The sequence below is a fragment of the Bombus terrestris genome, chromosome 8, assembly GCF_910591885.1.
Source record: "Bombus terrestris chromosome 8, iyBomTerr1.2, whole genome shotgun sequence".
NCBI lineage: Eukaryota > Metazoa > Arthropoda > Insecta > Hymenoptera > Apidae > Bombus > Bombus terrestris.
In genome coordinates, this window is record NC_063276.1 from 3,375,142 (window position 1) to 3,399,505 (window position 24,364).

Below are 24,364 nucleotides of genomic sequence, written 5' to 3' on the forward strand. Positions count from 1 at the left end.
TGAAAGTTTACTCGACGATTGTCGAGCTCTTGAAACTTACAAAACTGCGAAACTCTGATCTACGCTCCATTGAGGTCAGCCACGGAGCCGACAATACGAATTTAAGAATGAAACGTACAAAATATCTAAAATAAAGATCAAGTAACTTAAATAAATCATAAATCTATCCTAAACTGTCAGCTGTTGAAAAATCATTCTCTCTCTCTCTTTCTGAAAGCTTCCTTCAAAGTCTGAACGCAATGTGACATTCAATTTCTAACATCGGAAAACGGTCGACTAGATCCGTGAAACTTTTTGAATTTCTGCACGAAACGTAATGTTCTACAGGGATGCAGTTAGGAAATTTCGTTCGTGACGGATGATAGAAAAAAGAGAAGGACAGAGACAGATCACGAGCAGCGAAGGAAAAGAGGAAAAGGGTGCAAAGAAGGATGGAGAATCTCGCGTGCTTTTTCCGTGATCCCATTGTTTTCGCTTCGGAAAACTTTTTCCTACACTTTTGTTTGTAAATGAAGGATGGCCTGGCCGCAGGGTTTACCCACTTTTCTCCTAGAGCCACGGAACAATATAACGTCGAATGTCCGCTTTCCCCTTTCTACGCTGCATGGTAATAGTTGTTGTAAATCACTGCTGAATTAATTCTCGCCCTTTCTTCTTTCCCTCTCTCGCTTTCCCCTCCCTTTCGCGGCGTTAACGCGAGTTACGATTGTCCCTCCCTTTTCGTTGTTTGCAAATGGCACGTGTTTGTCCAAACGTGGCACACAAACGTGAGAAATATCGCGCAAGCCTATGGATTTTAATTCTTCTGGTTTTTGATCTTCGTCTGTGCTCTTCTCCGAACTCTGTGATTTGTAAAAACTGCGTAAACACATACGGAGCAATCTTTCCACGGTTGACCATTTGGGGAAGTGTTAATTAATTAAGCATGTGCTGCTTTTACTTACATCTCCTCAACTGTACCTTCTGCAACGTTAACGTTCTCACGACGTTACTTTCCTACAACGTTAATCTCTCACCAATGTTCGACAGCTCGAAACTTTACCACCACTTTGCGATTATCTCTTTCGACGTTAAACTTTCCCAAATCCTAATCATTCTCGACGTTTACCGCGCCGTACGTTAACCTCTGCTCATATTTACCACCTGCGACGTTCGGCTCCTCGAACGTTAACTGGTTTCAATTTTTATCAGCCTCGACGTTTACCTGTACCAAATCTTAATCATTCTCAAAGTTTACATTGCGTTAACTTGCGTTAACCGAGTTTACCGTAAACCTACATTTACCTCCTGCAACGTTAACATTTTCTAATGTTTATCATTCTCAACATCTACTTCTTCCAAACCTGCATTTCCAGCGTTTAGCAGCATTCTACGTTAACCTTACTCAATATTTACCACTGCTAACATTTACCGTAAACCTACATTTACCTCCTGCAACGTTAACATCGACTAATGTTTGTTAGTCTCAACGTTTACCTCTTCCAAACTTGCAAACCTTAACCATTTCCAGCGTTTATCAGTATCCTACGTTAACCTCACTCAATATTTACCACTGCTAACGTTTACCGTAAACCTACATTTACCTCCTGCAACGTTAACATCGACTAATGTTTGTTAGTCTCAACGTTTACCTCTTCCAAACTTGCAAACCTTAACCATTTCCAATGTTCATCAGCATCCTACGTTTACCTCGCCCAATATTTACCATTGCCAATATTTACCGTCACCTACATTTACTTCCTGCAACGTTAACTTCTCCTAATTTTTTATCACTGTCAACATTTACCTCTTGCAAACCTTGACCATCGCCAACGTTCATCATCTGCTTACGTTTACTACCAACAACTCACATTTATCTCCTGCAACGTTAACGTCCCCCAATGTTCATCACTCGCAACGTTTATCTCTCTCAAACCTTAACCACCCCCAACGTTTGTCGCCACCCTCCGTTTATCTCGTCCAGCGTTAACCATCCCCCAACATTTACCATTCCCAACGTTAACTTGTCTCCGACCTTAAATTCCTTTCAACGCACAGTGTGACATTTGCGTTGAAAAGCTGGACGAAATTATCTTAACGTTTGCTGGATCTTCAACTCTCTGTTTTCCGACCCTTCGAGGCAATTTTTTCCAAGTGAACTCCGCCCTTAAAGAATGCTATACCAAACTGTAAAATCGTATAAGATAAATCGATCGATCAAAAGTGTTTTCTTACTAAATACATAGTAGATAATACACGGTAGACATAAAAAGTAGATACACTAAATATGAAAAGATCACGCAAAGTGGAGTTAACTATTTTCGCCTGTGAACGTTGCAAATGGCGATTAATTTCACTCGCAATCAAGTAATCGTCGAGCGTCTTGAATCAGTCGGTCGATCGTTTTAAAATGACCAAAGAACGATGCGTTAACCTAAAAAAAGAACAGTTGGTAGGGATTACAGAGCGCAGTTGGAGAATCACGTGGTTTGAAGCGTTTAAGGCGATTCGATCGAAGAGATTCACGGGTGGAATTCACGTGTCGAGGCTGTAGGCTTTGAAAGTTTCGTCGGCTGGTTGTTTAACTAGCGCACTGCGCCTGCCTGATGCACGCAATGCGCCATTTGTCTTAAAAACTAGACAAACTCGTCGGATTGCAGCATTAGGGGCTCGTCGTAATGAGAATTGGAACGCGTTTCATATGCTGTCTCAGAAACGAGAATTTTTTTCGCTGAACAAACTTCTCGCGCAACTCGTGTCGACTCTTAGTGACGCGAATTATAGTCGCTGTTATGAGGTAGCTTTGGATTCGCTTAGGTTAGGATCAGACTTTTGTTAATTTACATTGCGATCAGATAAAGTTGGGACAATTTTCGATCGAGTTAGATTAGATATTAGGCTTACATTAATTTCCACCAAGAATAGGTTAAGTTGAAAGTAGTTTTAGCTTAGCTCTGAACTGACTTAGGTTAGCTTTGGATCGGACGCCTTAAATTAATTTGGATTGGGGCTCGATTAGATTTCGATCAGGCGTAGATTAATCTGTATTAAAACTGGATTAACTTTAGATCGAATACTAATTAATTCTTAATTAGTTTTAGAGTGGGATTGGATAGGCTTAGGTTAGGTTTGAATCAGGCTTCAGATCAAGTCAGGATCAGACATCGAATACTTTTTAAATTAGTTTCATGTTAGATTTGAGTGGAGCTTAAGCCAGGCTTGGACCAATTTCGATTAACTTTTTCTTCCTAGTAGATAAAACTATAAACGGTTATATTTCGGTGCAGAAAGGTCATAGGATAAAGTCGATAATAACGATAGCAGTTACCAAAGATGCCAAAATGTAACCGGAATTAAATGGAGCCTGTACGAGCTTTTCAAAGCAAACGGAACCGCAGAAAGAATGCAAAATGGATGATGATACGAAAGCCAACCGAAGTAAATGAAAATGGAGCCAAAGGAAGGTCAAAGATAAGGCGGAGGAATCGAGGACAAATCTGGAGGGATATTGGATAGAATGTAGGGGAAATCATAAAGAGAAGGAATTAAGGAAAATACACGCTTCGGGGTGAAAAAAGAACTCGTAAAAAACTAAACGGCAGCGAGAGAAGGGAGTCAAGGAGATAGGAGAACAAAAGCAGAGAGGAGAGACAAAGAAGCCGGGAAAAAGGGAAATAAAGAGAGAAAAAGTGAGTCGGCCACGAGTGCACGAGCTGTGGAAAACGAGGCGAACGCGAGGATTGGCCAACGATGCCATCATGGCGACCGTACGCGCCCAATCACAGGCCACGAATTTCTTTCTACCAATCCGTCATTGATTTTAGGTTTATGAATGGGACACGCTTACGCTACCCGCGTTTCTTTCAAGATATGTACATACTACGAGAATCGCGAGCAACATCTCGGCTTCCACAGAATCTTACGTCACGTTCCATCGATTCTCACGTTCTACTCAACAGACACTGCAAAGTGTATAATGTAACAAACTACGTATAAAAGGAACAAACTCATGTATCGAGGAATAATTAAAGCGCAAGGAATGGCACAAGATTTACGATGCAACGAGAAGAAACATTTGCTCTCACATTCGTGTAATCTAGCAAAATATCACTCAGATCTCTAGAAAAAGGGAATTAAACCAGTTTGTACGTTTTGTAATGTACATTTGTAAACTACAGTCTATTAATTTGAAGTTCTCTTAAACAATAAAAATCTTGCTAGATATATTCAAGCAGTTCCTTCGGCAAAAGTCCCTAGAACAGGTTATCTCTTGATCGGGACAAAAGTAAGGTTAGAATGTAGAAATCGAAGGGGGCTAAACGATAGACCAATAAAAGCAAACGAGCAGTGAAAACAGTAAATAATAACTTCGTTAGATACATATCAACAAACTCGCAATCAAGCAAAAGCCGTCCAATTAAAAAACGCGCCGTACGATTTCTGCCGATAGAATAGCCAACAAATTCATCGATGTTCGTTTTTAAAATCCTCCAGCTATCCAGACTCTGTAGTCACTCTGCGCGCGGCTAACAACCAACTAACGACGTTCCACGCTTCAGAACGTACGATACATCATCAAACTGTGGAATCAGATAAACAAAAAACGGAAAAAAAGAGAGAGAAAGAATAAGTTCTGTAAACATTACCCATCCACATCGGTCAGAATCGCAGAAAGTTCGGTCGAATAAATTCGTCACACATCGAAGCACCAACCGTCATTAAACTAACCCCCCGTACGATCCACGATTTCCCCTCCAACTGCATTTCACCCCGTGTTTGCACGCTAACGAGCGCTAATATATATATTTTCACCGGGTATAACGAGACTCGAGTGCCTGTGAGAAAATGCAACCGTGTTTCCAGTTAAATCCGACCCTTCGCGAAAACACCGACGACCCTAGCAGTGGGGTTAAGCGTTCGCTTGGTTACTTCCAGACACTAGAATCTAGGGGGTTTGGGCGCCAAGTGTCGCCGTTTCTATCGAAGAAGGGAGCCTCCACGAGGTGAACGATTTTATTTGTAAAAGTTGTAATCTAAGATGATACAAGACGTAGCGTGCTACGCTAAGTTTTCAAATATTTGCTTCGATAGGGGCGGATGAGAGAAGATTTAAAATTGATAGACTATAAACTTCAATAACCTTCATATGGGATCGGTACGGTATGAATTTTAGCATAACTTTTCTATTAAATTGACACGCTATGAATTTTATACCGAAAGTTTGTTAATACGATTTCCAGTTTTAAGTTTTAAGTTACAAGTTGAGATTGTTCGTTTTAAAGGTTAGGCGATAGCAAGAGTATAGGTTAGGTTAACTTGAACCCGATAGCCAACCGGTCATGTAGAGGTTAAGGAAAGTTTGCGATAAGTGATATTGTTTCCAAACACATATTTTATGTGTGGATTAAGTAATGAAATATTGTTATTATTGTTGTTGTTCTTTTTCTTCTTATTATTATTATTATTATCGTTACCATTGCTATTAATTTATTTCATGACATATGTAACGTAGTCTACTAAAAAAGGGTTGAGCTGCGAGAAGGTGCTCCCCGGATTTTTCATGCCTTTTTCCAGGCAGAATTGCTGTTCGTAGTGAGGCTAACTTCAATTTCATAAAATTATTGACCTCGCAATTCACAATTAGAATCACGTATTATACTATCAGCATAGTATATGTACATATATTAAAAACGAATAAAAATTTCAAAACATTTTTGAAAAATGATAGAAGCAATTATTTTTTGTTGTTTTTTAGAGAGCAACAAGGCTGTCTTCTTTCGTCATTTTCTTCTTCAGAGACTAAAACAGCTGGAAACGACACGGACAGCTCTGCCAGACAGTACATATATCTAACTTCAAAAACATCGCATCTCGAGAAGTCATTTTGTCGCGCTAACTTCCATTTGCCAAAGCATGTCACGTACCACTCATATACTCACATATTTATTCGTTGCTCTCATTAAATATAAATTCATCTCGTAAAACCGTGCCGTCCTTTCACATCCCTCGAACTACTTCGATAAGACGAAAAAGAAATTACATTTCGACTAAATATGCAACTATAATGCAACTTAGCAAAGTGTGTTTCGCGTAACTTAATTCCAAATGTTCATGCAAATTCATAATCCTATCAACAGAACTGGAAGAAACGCAATCCAAGCTTCTACTTGTTATCTACTCGCTATATATACCATTATAGTATATATACAATAGTATATATACAATACTGAAATATTGTATATATACTATATATACAATACTGTTGAAAATGACAACGTGAGTTCACGCTCGCCATCTATGTGCAGATGCGCTAATTACAATAAATAGTAACTAGAAGATAATTCCAGATACAATCGATAGATTTAATCGATAGGTTTAAGATGTCCTTTTGTTTTTATCCCTAGTCCATGTAAGAAAGTGCAATAAAGACTCAGAATGGCGTGATAGATTTATCCAAAGAATAAAATAAGAGCTATTACAATGCTACCTCTAAATACAGAAATAACAACAAATACTTATAATACCATTTGCTTGCACCAAACGCTGCCCTTTACGTATCCTCCATGTTTTTGTGTATTACGCGTACTCTATAGGCATCTCTGAATTTTTAAATTTCCCGCGAACGCACAGAAGTCCACCGTCTACGTGTAACGCGCGCGATATGAAAATAAAAATGTTCGATGATTAGCGTAGGATAAAGCTCGCTTTGGCGAGTCGATGTATAGAGTCTTCGCCTGAATATTTTCGATTCTTCTGCTTTAGTTCGGTGGTTTTAAAGCGAAATGGAAGGGCGATGGAAATGATGGAAACGGGAGGAGACTGGTAGAGTAATTTAATATTCGAAACGGTTTCCTAGGTAATTTTAGGTGGTTGTATTGAGAATGATGGCGTGTGAAGGTGTGCAGGGACACGAGGATGTACGAGGAAATAGGGGGAAAGTTAGGCTACTAATGGGGGATTTCGGTTGTTGTGCAAGTGAAGTGTATAGGAATGGGGTTGGCTGGAATGAAATATTGGAATTGATATAGAATTGAAATACAGTTGGAATGTGGTTGTGGCGGAATAGTAAAATATTGCGGATCCAATGGAAGTGAAATATTTGATATTCGTATGGCGATATAGAGTCGAAATAATAATAAGAGGATGGATGGCTGCATACAGAAAATAATAACTCGAAATACAGAGACAGTGAAATTTATGAAATATTCGTATTTAATAGATTCTAAATATTTAAGTATTTGAGATTTAGTAAGTTTGCGGTATTTGAGCATATCTGTTCGAATTTTAATAGAATCGAAATAGGACGATAGTAAAAAAAAATTCGAAATACAGTACAGTAGAGATTCTAACGTAATCGATGATGACCAATTGCATCGAAATCCTCAAATAATCTCAATACGATAAAATCATTCGAACAAAACTAGAGATCACGCGATGCATCTTGAAAATTCCATGCTCATTCTTCAATTCAATTTGAAATAAAATCATATACAAGAATGACAATGGAATTTAAAAACACACAATGGTATTTAAATACTCTACAGCCGTTCCTGAAATTCCTTAAATATTACTGAAGATAATACTGAAATTATCAATTCAAAAAGAGATACTCCAATGACGATACAATGCAAGAACAACAATTTGAAATAAAATCATATATAAGAATGACAATGAAATTTAAAAACACGCAATGGTATTTAAATACTCCAAAGTCGTTCCTGAAATTCCTTGATTATTACTGAAAATAATACTGATATTATCAATTCAAAAAAGAAGTACTCCAATGACGATACAATGCAAGAACCACAATTTGAAATAAAATCATATACAAGAATAACAATGAAATTTAAAAACACACAATGGTATTTAAATTCTCCAAATTCGTTCCTGAAATTCCTTGATTATTACTGAAAAATATTCTGAGATGATCAATTCAAAAAAGAGATACTCGAGTTACGACACGATGCAAGAACCACAATTGGAATAATTCAATTTGCGATAAGATCATGTACAAGACTGACAATGAAATTAGAAACTACGAAATGTTGTCTAAAGATTCCATGTTCATCCGTGAGATAGCAAGGATAGTGGAGCAATACCTGAACGATCCAGATATTCAATGAATAATTCTGAATTTCGGAGAAAGAGAAACGGAGGAAGCAAGGAAGCAAGGGAGACGCAGCAAGCAACCGGAGACTCGTAGCACAGTGGCTGGGATGTCCAGCTTCTTCGAATTCCTGATCAAAGCGATTTTATGCATGCAGGTCAAGAATTTCATGACTGTATACTTGATGGCTCGTGGACTGCAATTAACCCTGTTTCGGTTCGGAATTAATGCACAGGATGCGCGATATAAAGACACGTGTTTCTACTGAAAAAAGGAAGGTGTCGTCCAAGCAGTGGTCCCTTTTCTATCTCATGAATGACAAAGTTGGATGGACCCTCCACCTGTTTTTTTTCAATTTAAAACGAGATAGAAAGCTTAATTTATAGAGAGAAATTGAAAAAGTTCGTATTTTTTTGCAAAAATATAGATTTTGCTGATTCTGTTGAAATTTTGGGTAACTTTTTTGTTTGAAGTTATAAATAGAAGGTTGCACTCGTACACAGGGAAACTGAATGATGTGAGAAGCTTTTGTTTGTTGGGAAAAATGTGGATTCTAGAGATTCAGTTGATATTTATAGAAAGTTGGCGCTACGCATTGATCAAACTGAACAATTTTTGCGAAGCTTTTGTTTGCTGGGAGAATGTGAATGTTAGAGTTTTCTGGAAAAATTGATAATTAAGGTTTCAAGAGGTATAAAAAGCCGAGTATAAAAAGTTGTAGAGACACTGAAGAATTTGTGAATTTTCTATGTTTTAGAAAAAAAATATATATATTTGTAAATTTGTATCATTATACAAAATCTAAATTACAAATGTAGTCTGCTTTCCTATATCACAAAGAGAACATCCTATATTAAGGAGATCTCGACTGAAAGTTTCCTTATCACAACAAGAACACACTTTAGAGTTTTCTAAAAGAAAAACAACCTAAACTAATCCAAGTCTAAGCTGAAAGTTTCCTTATCACAACAAGAACACCTTGAATTTTCCTAAAACCATATAAGGACCATATAAATTCAATTTTATACTTAACTGAAATAGAAACTACAATAAATGGTCCTCTATCACAAATATACCTTAAATCTCCCTAAAAGAAAGTTAATCCAAAGTAACTTAAAACTTTGTATATCACAACAAAGATGCATTATATTTTCCCAAGCGAAAAATCTATAATATCATAAATTAACATCTTTCTAGTTACAAGAGATAACATCCTATAGTTTCTTCGCAAAAAGGATCTAAACAAACTGAGAATCAGAAATCTCGCCAAAATCAAAACTAAAACATTCTTCGATTGTAGAAAAATGTCCTTGGTGGGTCTACTGTCACCTTAAATTTCCAAAATTCACTCTTCTATCTTCTATTTTCCTAAATTTTTAACTTGCCATAGAGCACGTTAGTTTGTATAGAAATCCATTAAAAACTCAAAGCGTAATTGCCCTGTTAAGTCGCATTTATCGGTAAAATTACACCAACAACCTTCCCTCATTCTCAATTTCGAAACTTGCCTAATGTGTCTGCGATTTTCTATTTTCCCAAATTCATGTATCCAACTTTGTTCCAACTTGTCGTAGAGCACCTCAATTTCTATAAAATCCATTAAAAACTCAAAGTGTAGTTGCCCTGTTAAGTCACATTATCGCTAAAATTACACCAACAACCTTCCTTCATTCCCAGTTTCGAAATTTGATTGATGTGTCTGATGAGACTTTCTACTTTCCCAAATTCGTGTATCCAATTTTGTTCCAACTTGTCGTAGAGCGCCTCAATTTCTATAAAATCCATTAGAAACTCAAAGTGTAATTGCCCTGTTAAGTCGCATTTATCGCTAAAATTACACCAACAACCTTCCTCTATTCTCAATTTCCAAAATTCGCTCGTGTGTTTATCCTCGATGAATGTTTTATTTCCTTCGATAATTCTCGCATCAAACTTCGCTCTAACTCGCCCTAGAACACCCTAATTTCTGCAACATCCATTCCAAGGAATCAATTTCCACTCGCATAGGCTCCAAAACGAATCTCGGGAAATCTAATCCTCGGAATGGTTCGACCAATAACAAAGGAGGTTGAAACGTCAAAGTTGACGTTTTAATTGTCTCGGTTGGAAATTCGGCCGCGGGGGTGGATTGTAAATTAGGTCGCAGGTCGAACGTCCTCTGCGGACGTGTATGCGGCTACCGATATATTTTTCCCGGTGAAGGGGGGCGGGGGAGGAGGAGTTTTTTGGACGTTGGCCAAAGGGGTGGCTCGATTCTCGTCGACTTGTTGCTGATACGCCACTCTCATCCAATTAGCGAACCGATCGCTTTGATCACGCTATTTCTGATTTTCAATCCGCTCTTTTTCTCTCTGATTTTTCATCCGTCGCGTCTTTTGCGCTCCTTTTCGACGAATAAATTTTCGCCAACGCGAAACCAATCTGCCGGACAATAAATGTGAAAAATTCGTTGCATCCCGAGTCTGTGATCCGAGTCATACGCTACATTTATCATCTATTTATATTACATACAAATATTTTATTTTTATTAATATTTATATGTGAATATTTTTTATTTGTATTATTATATTTATTTGTACCATTTATTTTATTAAATATTATATTTATTATAGATATTCTAGATATTTTACCGTTATTAGTAGTAGTAGTATTTTTACTATATATTATACAAAATTTATTTGCAGTGAATTTTGGGAGGAGTGGGTGGTGCGTTGAGGTGAAACTCGAAATTTGCTTTGAAATTCGATATAGGGGAAAATTCCTGGCGGAATTTTAAAAACAAAGGAAGATAGAATAGAATAGAATAGAATGAAAGATCGATTCTCAAATTTTCAATACTTTAGATTCTATTAAATATAAATCCAAGTTGGCGAATCGCATTTGCCATTTAAGTTTTCTCGGAAATTAATTTCATACTAAAGAGGGAAAATTGACTCCTCCTATCTCGCAGCAAACTGCATCATATTAAAAGGAATACTTGAGCCAAGTTTGACGTTAATTAAAAATTTAGAAACACGAAAGTTCGATACACCGAGGAAAAGCGTGTGTGGCATCTGAAATACGAGATGATGAAAGCTGCTTTTTAAATGTGAATTTCAATGATTAATCGACGAGACCAAAGAGGAAAGATGAAAATTCTCCTCCGCAATATTTCATAGGTTTTTAGCTATCGAGGAGCATCATAAAGCAATTAAAATACGAACAGAGAACGAATATAACGTATGATGCAATATCTCTCGTTAACAAGATGATTGTTAATAACGTTGCAAATTAGTAATTAATTACATGTCCACTTTAATTCGCCTCGATGGAAGCTGCAGATACGAAAATTCATAAAATCGCATCGAGAAGCTGCTGCCTTCCGATAAACAAACCTGGCTAATGAAAGGGTCGCAGAAAATTTGCTCGATAAACGGGAAACAAAGGAATTAATTAAACTAATACTCGGCCTATTAAAATTTAACGCGCAGCCTGAAGAGGAACGTTAATTAAAAGATGGCAGATAATCAATTTATACAATACCATCCCCTTGCCATCGTCATCTTCAACAACGATACACCACAATTTACATACAACTACACGTGATAAATTCATCGAGCTCGATATATTTTTCGATATTTCGTTTCGATCCAACGGGAATCTCTCTCGATGAAATTTATAACAAAATATACGATATTTATAGAATTAGTACTTTTTAAACGTAAAATATTTCGTTTTTCTCTCATTGTCGGACTTGTTGTCACCGTGTTGTATTTGTTGCTACGAATTATATCTCGTAACTGATTATTAGATCGAGGATTATTACGCAATTTCATATTTTTACCAACGGAATGAAATTAATGAGAAACCTACGTAAAAAATTTCATCCACAGAAATTACGACCAGATGAATATTTTACGTTGCCATGAATATTACTGTTATTACTATTATTTCGTATATCGTATTATTACTATTGTGTATATACAGGGTGGTTGGTAACTGGTGGTACAAGAGGAAAGGGGGTGATTCTACGCGAAAAAAGAAGTCGAAAATATAGAATAAAAATTTTTCGTTCGAGGCTTTGTTTTCGAGAAAATCGACTTTGAATTTTCGCTCGGCAACGATCTACAGTGAGATCCGTTACAACAAGACGTGATAAAGTGCGCGCGTACCGAGCGAAAATTCAAAGTCGATTTTCTCGAAAACAAAGCCTCAAACGAAAACTTTTTATTCCATATTTTCGACTTCTTTTTTCGCGTAGAATCACCCCCTTCCCGCTTGTACCACCAGTTACCAACCACCCTGTATATTGTATTATTGTAAATATTGTACATTGTATCGTGAACGTTGCCATTTATCGCTATTACGTAGCAATATTTCGAATGTTTTATTGTATTTTCGAATTACTACACGCGATCCGTTGATTTTTCTACCTTTAAATTTATCGCAAACGTATAAAAATACACAGTTCCATTATGATCAGATTTTACGGGTTTGTATGTGTTTGAAGATTAAATTTACAGACGCAAAATCGCGAGAATTGCACATAATAGAAAAACGTGTAAAATATGAGAAGTACAATAAAACAATGGGAAGTACAATATTTAAATCGAATCGGACAAATCTGCGCTTAGGTTGTACGTCATTAGCGTATACTATGCGCAGGAACTTGTATTGGGTTGGCAACTAAGTGGTTGCGGATATTGTCAATATCACCTAATGAGAAAATCCGCAATCACTTAGTTGCCAACGTTGCCAATAAAACGTGCAAAACACGGATTTACAACGACGCTCGCATTGGTGATAAATTTTGCACGTGACGCGACACGTGAAATTCTCTCCTTTCCCCTTTTCCCTCATTTTTATAAATAGAAGAGAACTATACGTCGCGTGCGAGCGCATTTAAAGGCCGCAATTGTCTCCAGTGGACACATCTTGACACTGATGCGTTCAATTAAAAGCGATGAAGGTTGATCAAGGTTCATCAGAGTCGAGTGACGAAAATGACGCTGTCGACTGGACGCTCTAGAAACGTTCGATCGAGCATCCGTTTCCGGCGAACGAAAAAGAAAAGGAAATTTCGATATCCACGATAATTGGTAATTTTACAGCTAATTGATTACATGACACACACGCGCGCGCATTGTGTCTGTAACAAAATAGACCGCAAATTTTCACGTAAATTTCTATTTTCCAGAATATATTGGGTTGGCAATTAAGTGATTGCGAATTTTGTCATTAGATGGTATTGACAAAATCCGCAATCACTTAGTTGCCAACCCAATAATTAAAAAATGAAAGTAATAGAAGATTCCTTTTCCTGCGAAGTATTATGGAAGGTACTATACTTTGAAATATTCTAAAATGAAAGTTAAATAAAAAATTAAATACAATGTGAAGTTAAATAATACAATTACGTAAGCTAAATAGTTGGAATTTACCCGAAACCGTTCGGGTCATCTATTACACGACAATGCCGCCGCAGTTGAGGGTTAAAAAAGGTGGAATACTGCAGACGGGATGTCAATTGCGTCAATAGATGCCCTGTTACTTGATTTTTCAATTTGCCAGACCTCGCTATATCATGGAACTCTGGTTGAGTGGAGAGTCATACTATGTTCAATGGAAAACCGAGGTATTTTCCCGAGTGAAAATTGAAAGATCGATCGCGCCGCAGAGGCGTTTAATTTTCACGAGTTAACGTGATCAGGATGTCGCGTGAGTTAGGTCGAAACGATGCCCTGTGGACGCTAATTGAGTGGAGAAAGTGGTGTTGTCGTGCGATAACAAGGTGTGGAAAGTCAGATAAAAAGGTCAGGCGAAAAAAGAAAGATACGAGGATTCTTGAGTTAATGCGTCGACATGTAACGTTCAGTTAAGTCGTTGTTGTTCAACATTGTGGCAAGGTCGTAATCTGAGTCGCAATCTCGGGTCACGATGTTAAGTTAGCAGAGTAAATTGCACAAAATGTCCTAAATGTGATACCTCTTCCATTCTCTATTACACAAAATAATTTTGTTTCATACACTCCACTCTTTCCATTATATTCGTAACAACATGATTTTGTAGTCTGATAATAAGTAATAAGGTGAGAATTTTATTACTAAATTCTTAATAACAATGTTTGTTAATACTGAGATTATAAGTTGGTTAAAACACGCATATATAAGAAGATATAATCCACTTGTACATTTTTGCATTACGTATTGAGATTATAAATACAATAAAAACATTTTGAAATTTCGAAACCAAAATTACAGTACCAAGATGACAACGATACATTGAAAACATGAAAATTCAAAAAAATAAAAAGAAAATTTCAACTTGCTTTGTGCTATTTTATTTTCCATTTAATTACACCAAGTTGCAACGCGAAGTTCTGCCACTGGTCCTTGAGGATTCTTGAGTTAATTCGTTGAGACCTACCATTAAGTTATTCGAGCGTTCAACGTTGAAACAGAGTTGTAACGTGAGTCGCAATCTTCGCTCACAATGTTAAGTTAGAAGAGTGGATTACGACACAATAAGGCGAAGTTGAGCAATAACTGTCAATGAGGATAGTTCATCGTTAGAATTTTAACAAGAACATGTGTCAACGTTAAATTAAGAATTGCAACATCAAGTCCCAATAGTCCATCGTTAAATTGGACTAAAATTCGAAAGAAGAGCATTTCAATGTCAAGTTTACAACACTAGGTTCTGACGCTAACTCGAACCTTGTCATTTAATATCAAATTACACCACTGACTCACAACATTGAACTACCTTGAAACCATACACCAGTGTACAATATCATGTTACAACATTAAATTACAATAGCGAATCACAACACCAATTTCTACTACCTTACAATTTCGAAGCTTCGACACTATAAATACTATGATGGCGACTCAAGTTATAACCAATGTTGCAGCGGTAAATCTCAACATGGAAGCCACATTCGAGCCAAGAGAATTCAATTTTGTTACTTCAACTTCATTCGTGATGTTCACTGGCTGAGACACATATGTTGTTATCGTTGTTAAATTACAAAGTAAAATTAAATTTTCCTACTGAATCACCACTTCAGTTTGCAATATATACCTTGGTTGAGTGATGCTCACCAAATTGAAAATTATAATTAGATTTTATTTCCAAATGTACACTCACTTCTGATATTATACGCGAATTTCAAACTTTCGTCACATTACGTACATTAAAACCAGACTTTATTATTAATCACTGATGTTAACTACGTGCTTTACTCGAATGCCAAATGTGAAATAAAAAATAAAAAATTCGAATTAAATATTGTTACGAGGCATGAATATTGACTCGTGACATTCCCTTTGAATCTCAAATATCCTTGATATTATAAATTATAAATTATAAATTAAATTTACATGTTGTTTGTTATTAAACTGCCACTTTAACTTTCAACATTTCGCTCGTGCCCTAAAACTCTCGCCGGACTTCGAGTTGAAAATAAATTCGCTTCTTCGCTAGAGAAAGACCCTAACTAACCACCACTTACGATATTTTGTTCGAGCTGGGAAAATTTCCATATCAGTTTACGCAGAAACGCATAAATAAATTTTATTATTAAATTCCAATTTTAACTCCCGATAAATAGGTATTTTCCCCTCGACCTTCAAATATTCCAACTAAATGGCAAATCAAAACTCCACGTTCTATTATCGAGCTGCAAAATCAACTGCGCTCGTATTTCCCTCAAACATCTCCTCCGCCGAATTAAACGTTATTATCAACTTGCACACATCGACTGGCAATACACTGTTCAAGCCTCGACAGCTCGCCAAAATTCCAAATATTAAAATTAAATTTCATTGTTGAACTCACGACGATCCATCGCATCGTGGGACCTCGTGTGCCCCGTGCAAATTAGGAAATCGATTCAATTAACCGAATTCCTCGACAACCACAGTTTTCCGCCAGTAATAATATCGTGTCGGTATAATTGAACGTTCTCCCACTGAAACATCATTGGACCGATATTTTTTCAATCACCAGGTTATTCCAAAAGTATCTTTCGTTTTACAAGGAAATGATAGATGAGCAACAATTTTTCTTTTATATTATTCCATTGAATTACGTATGATCCATTTTGTCCTATTGAGATAAAGATCGCAACGTTCGACGGATTAGGTTTCAGCTTTCTAAGAAGAGACATATTGTTCGTAAAAGAAATATTCCAAACTTTTGGAGTAACCTAATACGTCTTTCATTCTAAGTATTCCACTTTTTTGCTGCGATAACGATCGGTCTAAGGGTGTTGGCCAGCAATTCTCGCGTGGTCGAAGGTATCGGGGCCGCTTCATCGGCCTTTTCGAGCTCGTAATACGCGGTTGCCGAATCAACGGACCGTTAATTGGTTTCGAGAATAACGCGAAGGAAAAGCAGCGCAACGCTAATTGCGCGGCCAACTATTGTTTTTCGACGGTGAAGCGCGATAGAAAATACCGCGCGACACTGGCACGCGCGTCGAAAGTTCGCCGATGAAAATCACGCGTGAAATTTTATTTACGAGTTTTCACCTCTGTTTTTAGCTGTTTTCCTCTTTCTTTGACGCGGACGATGTTTAGAGTTTTTTTTTTTTTTTTTTTTTAGATCAGCCTATTTTGAACGCGGCTCTAATCTATTATACTCTGACATACACGTCGAAAATTCTACGCTGGAAATTTATGATTTATGAATAAATTTTGCTTCGCTTTATTTCTTTTTTTTGGACTACTTTTCTTATTATCTTGTACGGAACATCTGACGCTTCGTTCAATTTGAAACCTTTCGCATTTTCGGATTTTTCTTTAAACTTTAAGCGATGTTTCGATCTATCGTACTTTGGCGGGTATTTCAAAAAATCTCACGATAAAAATCACGCGTGAAATTTTATTTACGATTTATGAATAAATTCCACTTCGCCTGTTCCTTATCTGTTTTCTTATATTTTTTTTCCTGCTTTCTTTTCTTTTCTTCGGCACGGAGAATTTGACGCTTCGTTAATCTTAGAATCGCTTATATTTTTAGACCTTCTTTAACTGGCCTATATTAAACGAGGCTTTAACCTATTATATAGATATTTTAATTTGTTTACAGTTTATGATTATTGTCGAGTTACACTGTGGCGTATGAAAGGAAGCTTCAAATCGATATATCTCGAACTTTAGTAACTTTCAAAGTAAAAACTACATCATAGTCATCTATTCTATGGTATATTTTACTCGTTACCCTTTGCGAAATTACGCTGTGCCTTTGGTGCTTTTTATTTTATTAATTTCCCTCTATCCGCCACTGTACAATATTCATAGTTAATTCGTAATATTCGTAACAGACATTTAATTCGTTTTAAAAATATGTCATCGATACATCGGTTATTAATCGACAAATGTTATCAATAGATAATATTTAACAAATGTATTATTACATTCGTATTTACAAAGACGAAAGGGAATTACTGTAATTCGTATTTACAACGATGAAAGGGAATTACTGTAATTCGTCTTTTTCGATTTCCAGCTGTGGGAAAACAAAATTCTCGTTCAACCATCGAGGGATTTTAATCAATCGTACATTTTATCTTTCACAAGTGAATATTGGTCTCGCACGATCGAAACATTGTTCCAGATATTCGTAATTATTTCAAATAATTGAAGATGCGAACTTCAGAGGTGCCAACGTTAAACTGCGCGACTGTGCTTTCGAAGGGAACCGAAGTTTGGCTAATTTTATCGTTCGCTCGACACTTTCGTCGCTATTTTTCGCTCGACGTCCCTTCTCTGCGACATCCTTCTCTTTGTGAAATCGTAGAAACTCCATGTTTCTTTCGCCTCGACCAATACTGTTTCTTCTTTTTAATTTGTAAACACGAGACGTTAACGCCCCATTGCTCGGTCATTTATTATCGAAGCAAAGCGAAACTTTCTTAGGAGAAAGAATTCGGATTAAATTTCGAATTGGAAACAGTACTCTACAAAGAAAATTCTTTTTTCGTTCTATCGTAACCCGTCGCCACAAAGAATCCTCGTTTTATCTGTAAAACTACCGCTTTTGCTTATTTTCGTAAATCAAAGGAAAACTTTCTTACGAAAAGCTTCAAGAAAATTTCGTTAATAAGAATTCCGATTAATTTCTTGGTCAAAAACATTGCCAGTTTCCAAGGGAAATTCTTTTCTATTCCATCGTAATCCACGAAGAATTTTATTAAATATCTTTTTATTACTAACACTTTGATGTTTTCTTGTTCTCATAAAGCACAGCAAAACTTTCTTGCAAAGTATGAATCATATTAAAACAAAGGAATTGCGGAGAATGTTAATTCCAATCGAAAACACCAATCTCGAAAAATTTGTCTTCGACGAGGATTATGATCGCGGGCCAAGATAAATTACGTAATTTACGAAAGATCGATATGTCGATAATTAAAAAGGACAGAGAAAATATTCCTAAGGACGTCTTAATCAACATCGCAAGCCTAAGTTTTTCCATTTTTTCTTTACTCTGCAATCGCAGCTTTCAACGTACTCTCCCCCACCCTTTTTTTATCGAGCAATATGCAATCTCTCTCTCTCTCTCTTTTTTAACAGTTAAACGTGTAATAGAACAGCGACCTGACCTGACCTGACGTAACATCATCGGGCTTTTTTCTTCCTGGACTCTTAGTCAGGGAATGGCTAATGGAAACGACACGAGCAACGTGCGCGAATACGAAAAATAGAATGCAACGGATTCTGCAGCGAAATTATAGTTGAAACGTTAATTGACTGGTCGGCGAATCAAGTATTGGGAAATGCGGCTGAAAACTCCATCGAAATAGAAATCAACTTAACAGTGTATTGTAAATTGTTGGGTAAATTAAACGTCATGTTTAAAGCAGGATAAATGCTTGTGTAACGCTACAGGGGATGCGTGTAGAGCATTGTGAAAGAAGAAATTATCCGTAGTTGTTGGGTATTGTTGAATGAGAATAAAAAAAGGAGAAGTCTATATAAAGTGGTTTTCTAATGGAATTGCTCAAGGTCTTTGTTATATCGTTCCAAGTGACTATACTTGACGTACGTGTATCTAGAAGATAGATGTGTAATGAAATGCTTCTGAAAATTATTCAAAGAAAGGGAATTACCTTAACATAAACTGCACTTTTTTCTTTTAGTAAATAAAACCATCACAATTTCTTTGTATGTTTCTCAGCATCGGCTAGTAAAATTATATGCCATAATTATAGCATGGTATCATATTTCCAAAACAAGTATATCATTCAACATAATGAAACAAGCAAAAGAATCATGTTTTGAAAAATAAATTCTTATAAACAATTGGAAATCATAATCTTGATACATTTAACTCAACGTTTCCTAACAAAATCATGCACCATAACAAAATAGCCAAAGGAATTGTCAATTTCTATTTCCATGAGGAGAAAAAGATATCTTCTTTGCTACGTCAAAAGAACAATTGTATTGTCATAAAAGGGACTAAAAATCACCGCTGTCTTTTTCTGTAAAACCGAAACCATACCTCGACATATTTTTGTACCTAACTCGGCATCCCGTAGCAAAATTATCCACCGTAATTTACGACGTGTACTAGCGAAACAAGTATGCTATCCGCCATAATAAAATACCTAAAGAAATCGTCGACATTTTCTTTCGTAAAAGAAAAAAGGTATTCTTTGAATGGATTGCCACAATGGAACTAGCTAAAAATCACCGCTACTCTTCTTATTATAAAACTAAAACTGTCTCAAAATCTTCGTACATGTAACTCAATACTCTCTAATACAATCATCCACTAGAATAAAACACTCAAAGAAATTGCCAACTCCTCTTTCCGTAAAGAAAAAAAAGAAAAGAAGAAAGTAAAAGGAAAGAAATTCTTTCTTCACTAACACAACAACTTACTACGACAGTAAGTTCGATTTACTAATATCATCAACTCCGCCTCTCCCTGAGAAACAAACATCGAACAACGTCCCTCTAATAAAACCATCCATCGTAATCCATGGTACTTCATGAAACAGCTACATCATCCAGCACGACAAAATACCCCAAAAAATTGTTCTTACAAAAAAAAAAGAAGAAAAAAGAAAGAGAAGTTCTTTCTTTAATCACCCCAACGACTACTTCGTTTATCGATGTAATCGACTCCGCTGTTTCCGAGAAAGATGACCGACGCTTCGCAACAAAAAACCATCCACGTAATTCGTACGTTCGTATTCATACGTACACAGAATCGAAACGGCTACGGCATCCACCGTAACCAAATACCCAAACAAACCGTCAACTTCTCCTTCCATAGAAGAAAAAAACTCTTCACTGCCTCGAAAACTTGCTGTCGTAATAAAACAGTTCAAAAATTGCTGGTATCCGTCTCATCCACCGTTGACCAAACTTCTCTTTCAAACTCCTCTTCATCGTCCCTGATCCGCGGACGAGAAGCTCGGCTTTCGAAACAACCCCGAAGTCATCCTCACCCACCCATCCCATCCATCCCTTTTGTGGGACGTCGTCGTTATCCAATTAGACGTCTCGATTCCTGCCGCTGCCCCTCCATTGTCCCGTTGTTTCTCTCTGGCAATGTTTAATATCGACGAAAATCGCTAGGCTGCAGAGGCAAGGACGATTAAAAATGAACGTCGGGGCCGCGTGGGCCTCTAAGAAGCCGAGAAAGAACGAGAGGGTGGGCGTGGATCGGGCGGGTAAAAGCGGCGGACTGCTCTATTGTGCGAAACTGTGTCACAGGGACTGGGCTTGGGCGTCCGTAAGGCAAGTGCGCAAAGTGAAGAGCCGCCTCTCGCCGTCCATTTTTCCATCTACAAATGATTTCTGCGGCGTTATCGCTGGTGCGCGAAACTCTGCTTCTGGTTAGGGAGGAGAGAGAAAAAGCGCGGCCAGGGGGAGAGATGTGCGCGGCCTCGTGAAAACTCAGAGTCTCGTAGATTCGCAATGGTTAGCCGCACTTTTACATTAACAGTAACCGTTATTTGTTATTTGTAATATATGTGGTAAATTCTATCGAATTCAAACTATCCGCCAAACGATATTTTGCTATAAAGTACATATACGTGTAGAACTATGCACGAGTTTTCTAAGGTATCTTAATTAATAAAGCAGCCACGATATCGTTTGCTATAAGAAATAGTAAAAATCTTTTTTTTCTTTTTCTTCTTTTCTTCTCTATATTTTTCACTCTATATATAGCCTGCTGATACTCGTTATTGGTTTGTCAACCGTCCTGATTTTGTCCTCTTTCGCTCTCGCGTGTTTTTTTCCCGGCGATGTTTGGTTTTTTAACCTGATGAATTGGAAACCGGAGATGAAAGCATATTTTGACGGTAGCTTTCGAGGATCGAACACTCGCGATTCATACGGAGGAATGCGATACCTACACACGCGCGCAAGCACACACACACGTATACAGTATATCGAGCGTATAAACTCGAAAATTCAAGAAACTAACCGAAACAGCTACGTTTCTACGGAATGAGAAGACATATGAAAAAAATGAAAAAAAATACGAATTGACCAGAATAATATTGATATTAAAGATTAAAGTGTTGCGAATAGTTGATTCGATTTGAACGATTCGTATGTCTCTACGATGTGATAAATTTAAATATCCAAGATCAATGTACGTCCAGATACGTAAAATCAAATGTTCTAATAATATGCTAAATTTTCCGCTTACTTTTAAGTCGAAAGTTCCTCTTCATTGGATTTTAACACGAAAGGAAAAAGTTTGGTCGTATAAACTTACCAAAGTCATTGAGAAAAATCACAATGGGCATCGAATCGCACTGCATCCGAAATTAGAGCTCATAAAGACCACGCCGAACCATCGAACTGTGTCACTAAAGTTTCATGAAAACGAGACCTTGAACGGTACCTCAAACCCCTATTCTAATATAAACCTCCGATTACACTGGGTCAAATCGATATTATCTAATTCTTCTCCTTTTTTTTCTTCTTTTTTTTATTAATACCATGGATTCAAAGCCTGTTGACGAACAATTAATCGATAAAACAATTTCCTAGTAAAATACATGAAAAAAAAGGAGGAAAGTTGAGGATTTTTTGAAACTCGAGGGACGAGGGTTTTTTTTTTTTTTTATTTTTGACGAGTTTTTGAGAAGCAGATAGAAAGTATTCGTACATGTTATATAATATTATGTTTATAAACAAACAAAGAAATTTTTTATCGCAAGATCTCTTCGAATTTTCTACGATGCATTTTTGTCAAAAAGGAAAAAAACGCATAATGATTCTGTGAGAAAAAAAAAAGGAAAGAAAAGCTGGCGAATGAAAGATTATCAAGAACTTTAAAGCTGAGAACGAAAACAGAAATTGTATTGTTTCTTGGAACTTTAGGTTCAACTATGTAATTTCTTCAGATTTCTGAAGACTAAAGAAATCTACTAAGTAATTCATACTAATTCGAAAAGAAGAAGAAAAAGGTACTAAACGATCGTAAGTACTTTACGAAGAAACTTACAAACTTCAAACTCCGAGAATCGGGAGAAAAATCGAACAACTTCTTAATTTGTTTCATTGACTATTAGCAAATTATCGAACTCTTCGATAATTGAATCAACATTTCAATTGCCAAAGTTCCGATACCTTCTGTCTGCGACTTTAAGAAGAAGAAAAACTGATAAACTGGAAGAACTTCAAGAACTATATGATTCCTCGATCTGTTTAATAGATCGTTAAACGGATTGTGAAATTATGCAATGACTGATTTCTCTTTCAAAATATCTTACACCATGCTATCTTTGCTATTAAATAAAACTTTCTTCGGCTATTTCATTCATCGTTAAACAAATTACCAAATTATCCAACGTTCGCACGTTTTCTATTCAAAATTTCCCGCGTTATAGTCTTCTCACCTTACGTACGTCGTAACCCATCGTCGAGCAAATTATCAAGATCTCATTTCAATTCTATCAGAAATAATTGACTGCGAATTTTTTTTATCCACAATTTCCCACATCATAGTCTTATCTAACGTACGTCGTAACTCATAGTCGAGCAAATTATCAAGGTCTCATTTCAATTCTATCAGAAATAATTGACTGCGAGTTTTACTACATAAAATTTCCCATTTCGTAGTCTTCTCACTTTACCTACGTTGTAACTCATCGTCGAGCAAATTATCAAGATCTCATTTCAATTCTATCAGAAATAATTGACTGCGAGTTTTTTATCTAAAATTCCCCACATTATAGTCTTTTTATCTAACGTACGTTGTAACTCATCGTCGAACAAATTATCAAGGTCTCATTTCAATTCTATCAGAAATAATTGACTGCGAATTTTTTTTATCCACAATTTCCCACATCATAGTCTTATCTAACGTACGGAGGAACTCGTCGTCGAGCAAATTATCAAGATCTCATTTCAATTCTATCAGAAATAATTGACTGCGAATTTTTTTTATCCAGAATTTCCCACATCATAGTCTTATCTAACGTACGTCGTAACTCATAGTCGAGCAAATTATCAAGGTCTCATTTCAATTCTATCAGAAATAATTGACTGCGCGTTTTTCTACACAAAATTTCCCACATTATAATCTTCTTATCTTACTATGAATTAAGAATCTCTTAATCTGTTTGACCCATCGTTAAAACAAATTCTAAAACTCTCCAATCATCAAATAAATATATTTTAATCGAGATTTCTCCCATTATATCTGGCGCTTCATCGTGAATCAAGAATGCCTTAATCTACGTTTAACCGATCATTAAGCAAATTATAAAATTGCCCGATAATAAAGTCAACATTTTTCATTCGAGATTTCTGACATCCTATCCTTATTCATTATGAATCAAGAACATTTCGTTTCCACATTTTCGCCCCCTTTCAACCTCCTCTTATCACGGTTGTAACTTATCTGGCGAATATATCACGATAACTGTACGATATATTAGCGGAAAAATTACTTCCTGCAGCACTTAGTAAGTGCAATTTATTTCCGCGACAGGGAAGGATAAAAAAGTAGAAGAAAAAGAAGGCGAGGAAGAAGAAAATGTCAGGTGGCCGGGGCTAAGCGAATAAGTCGAACCGCCTGTAATGCGAATAGTAATTCAATTTCCGTCGCGTAATAGAAATTACTTCGAGAATTATGTGATCTCGCCGGATTTTCCTCTGCCCTGTCCACGCCAATTTTTCATCGTCCCTGTACCAACGATTTTATCGCGAAATATTTGCATATTCAAAAACATATTAGTTGCGGAAATGAATTGTTTCTTACATTTTCTTTTTCTTTTTACAAGCCATTTTCAAATATAATGCATATATATATATA

General features: G+C 36.6%; 1 protein-coding gene across 4 annotated transcripts in view; it reads right to left on the bottom strand.

The window, feature by feature from the left end:
* LOC100642405 (ras-related protein Rap1) overlaps window positions 1–24,364 on the bottom strand; it is a 71,177-nt gene that overhangs the window by 9,564 nt on the left and 37,249 nt on the right. The gene's annotated exons all lie outside the window — the stretch shown is intronic.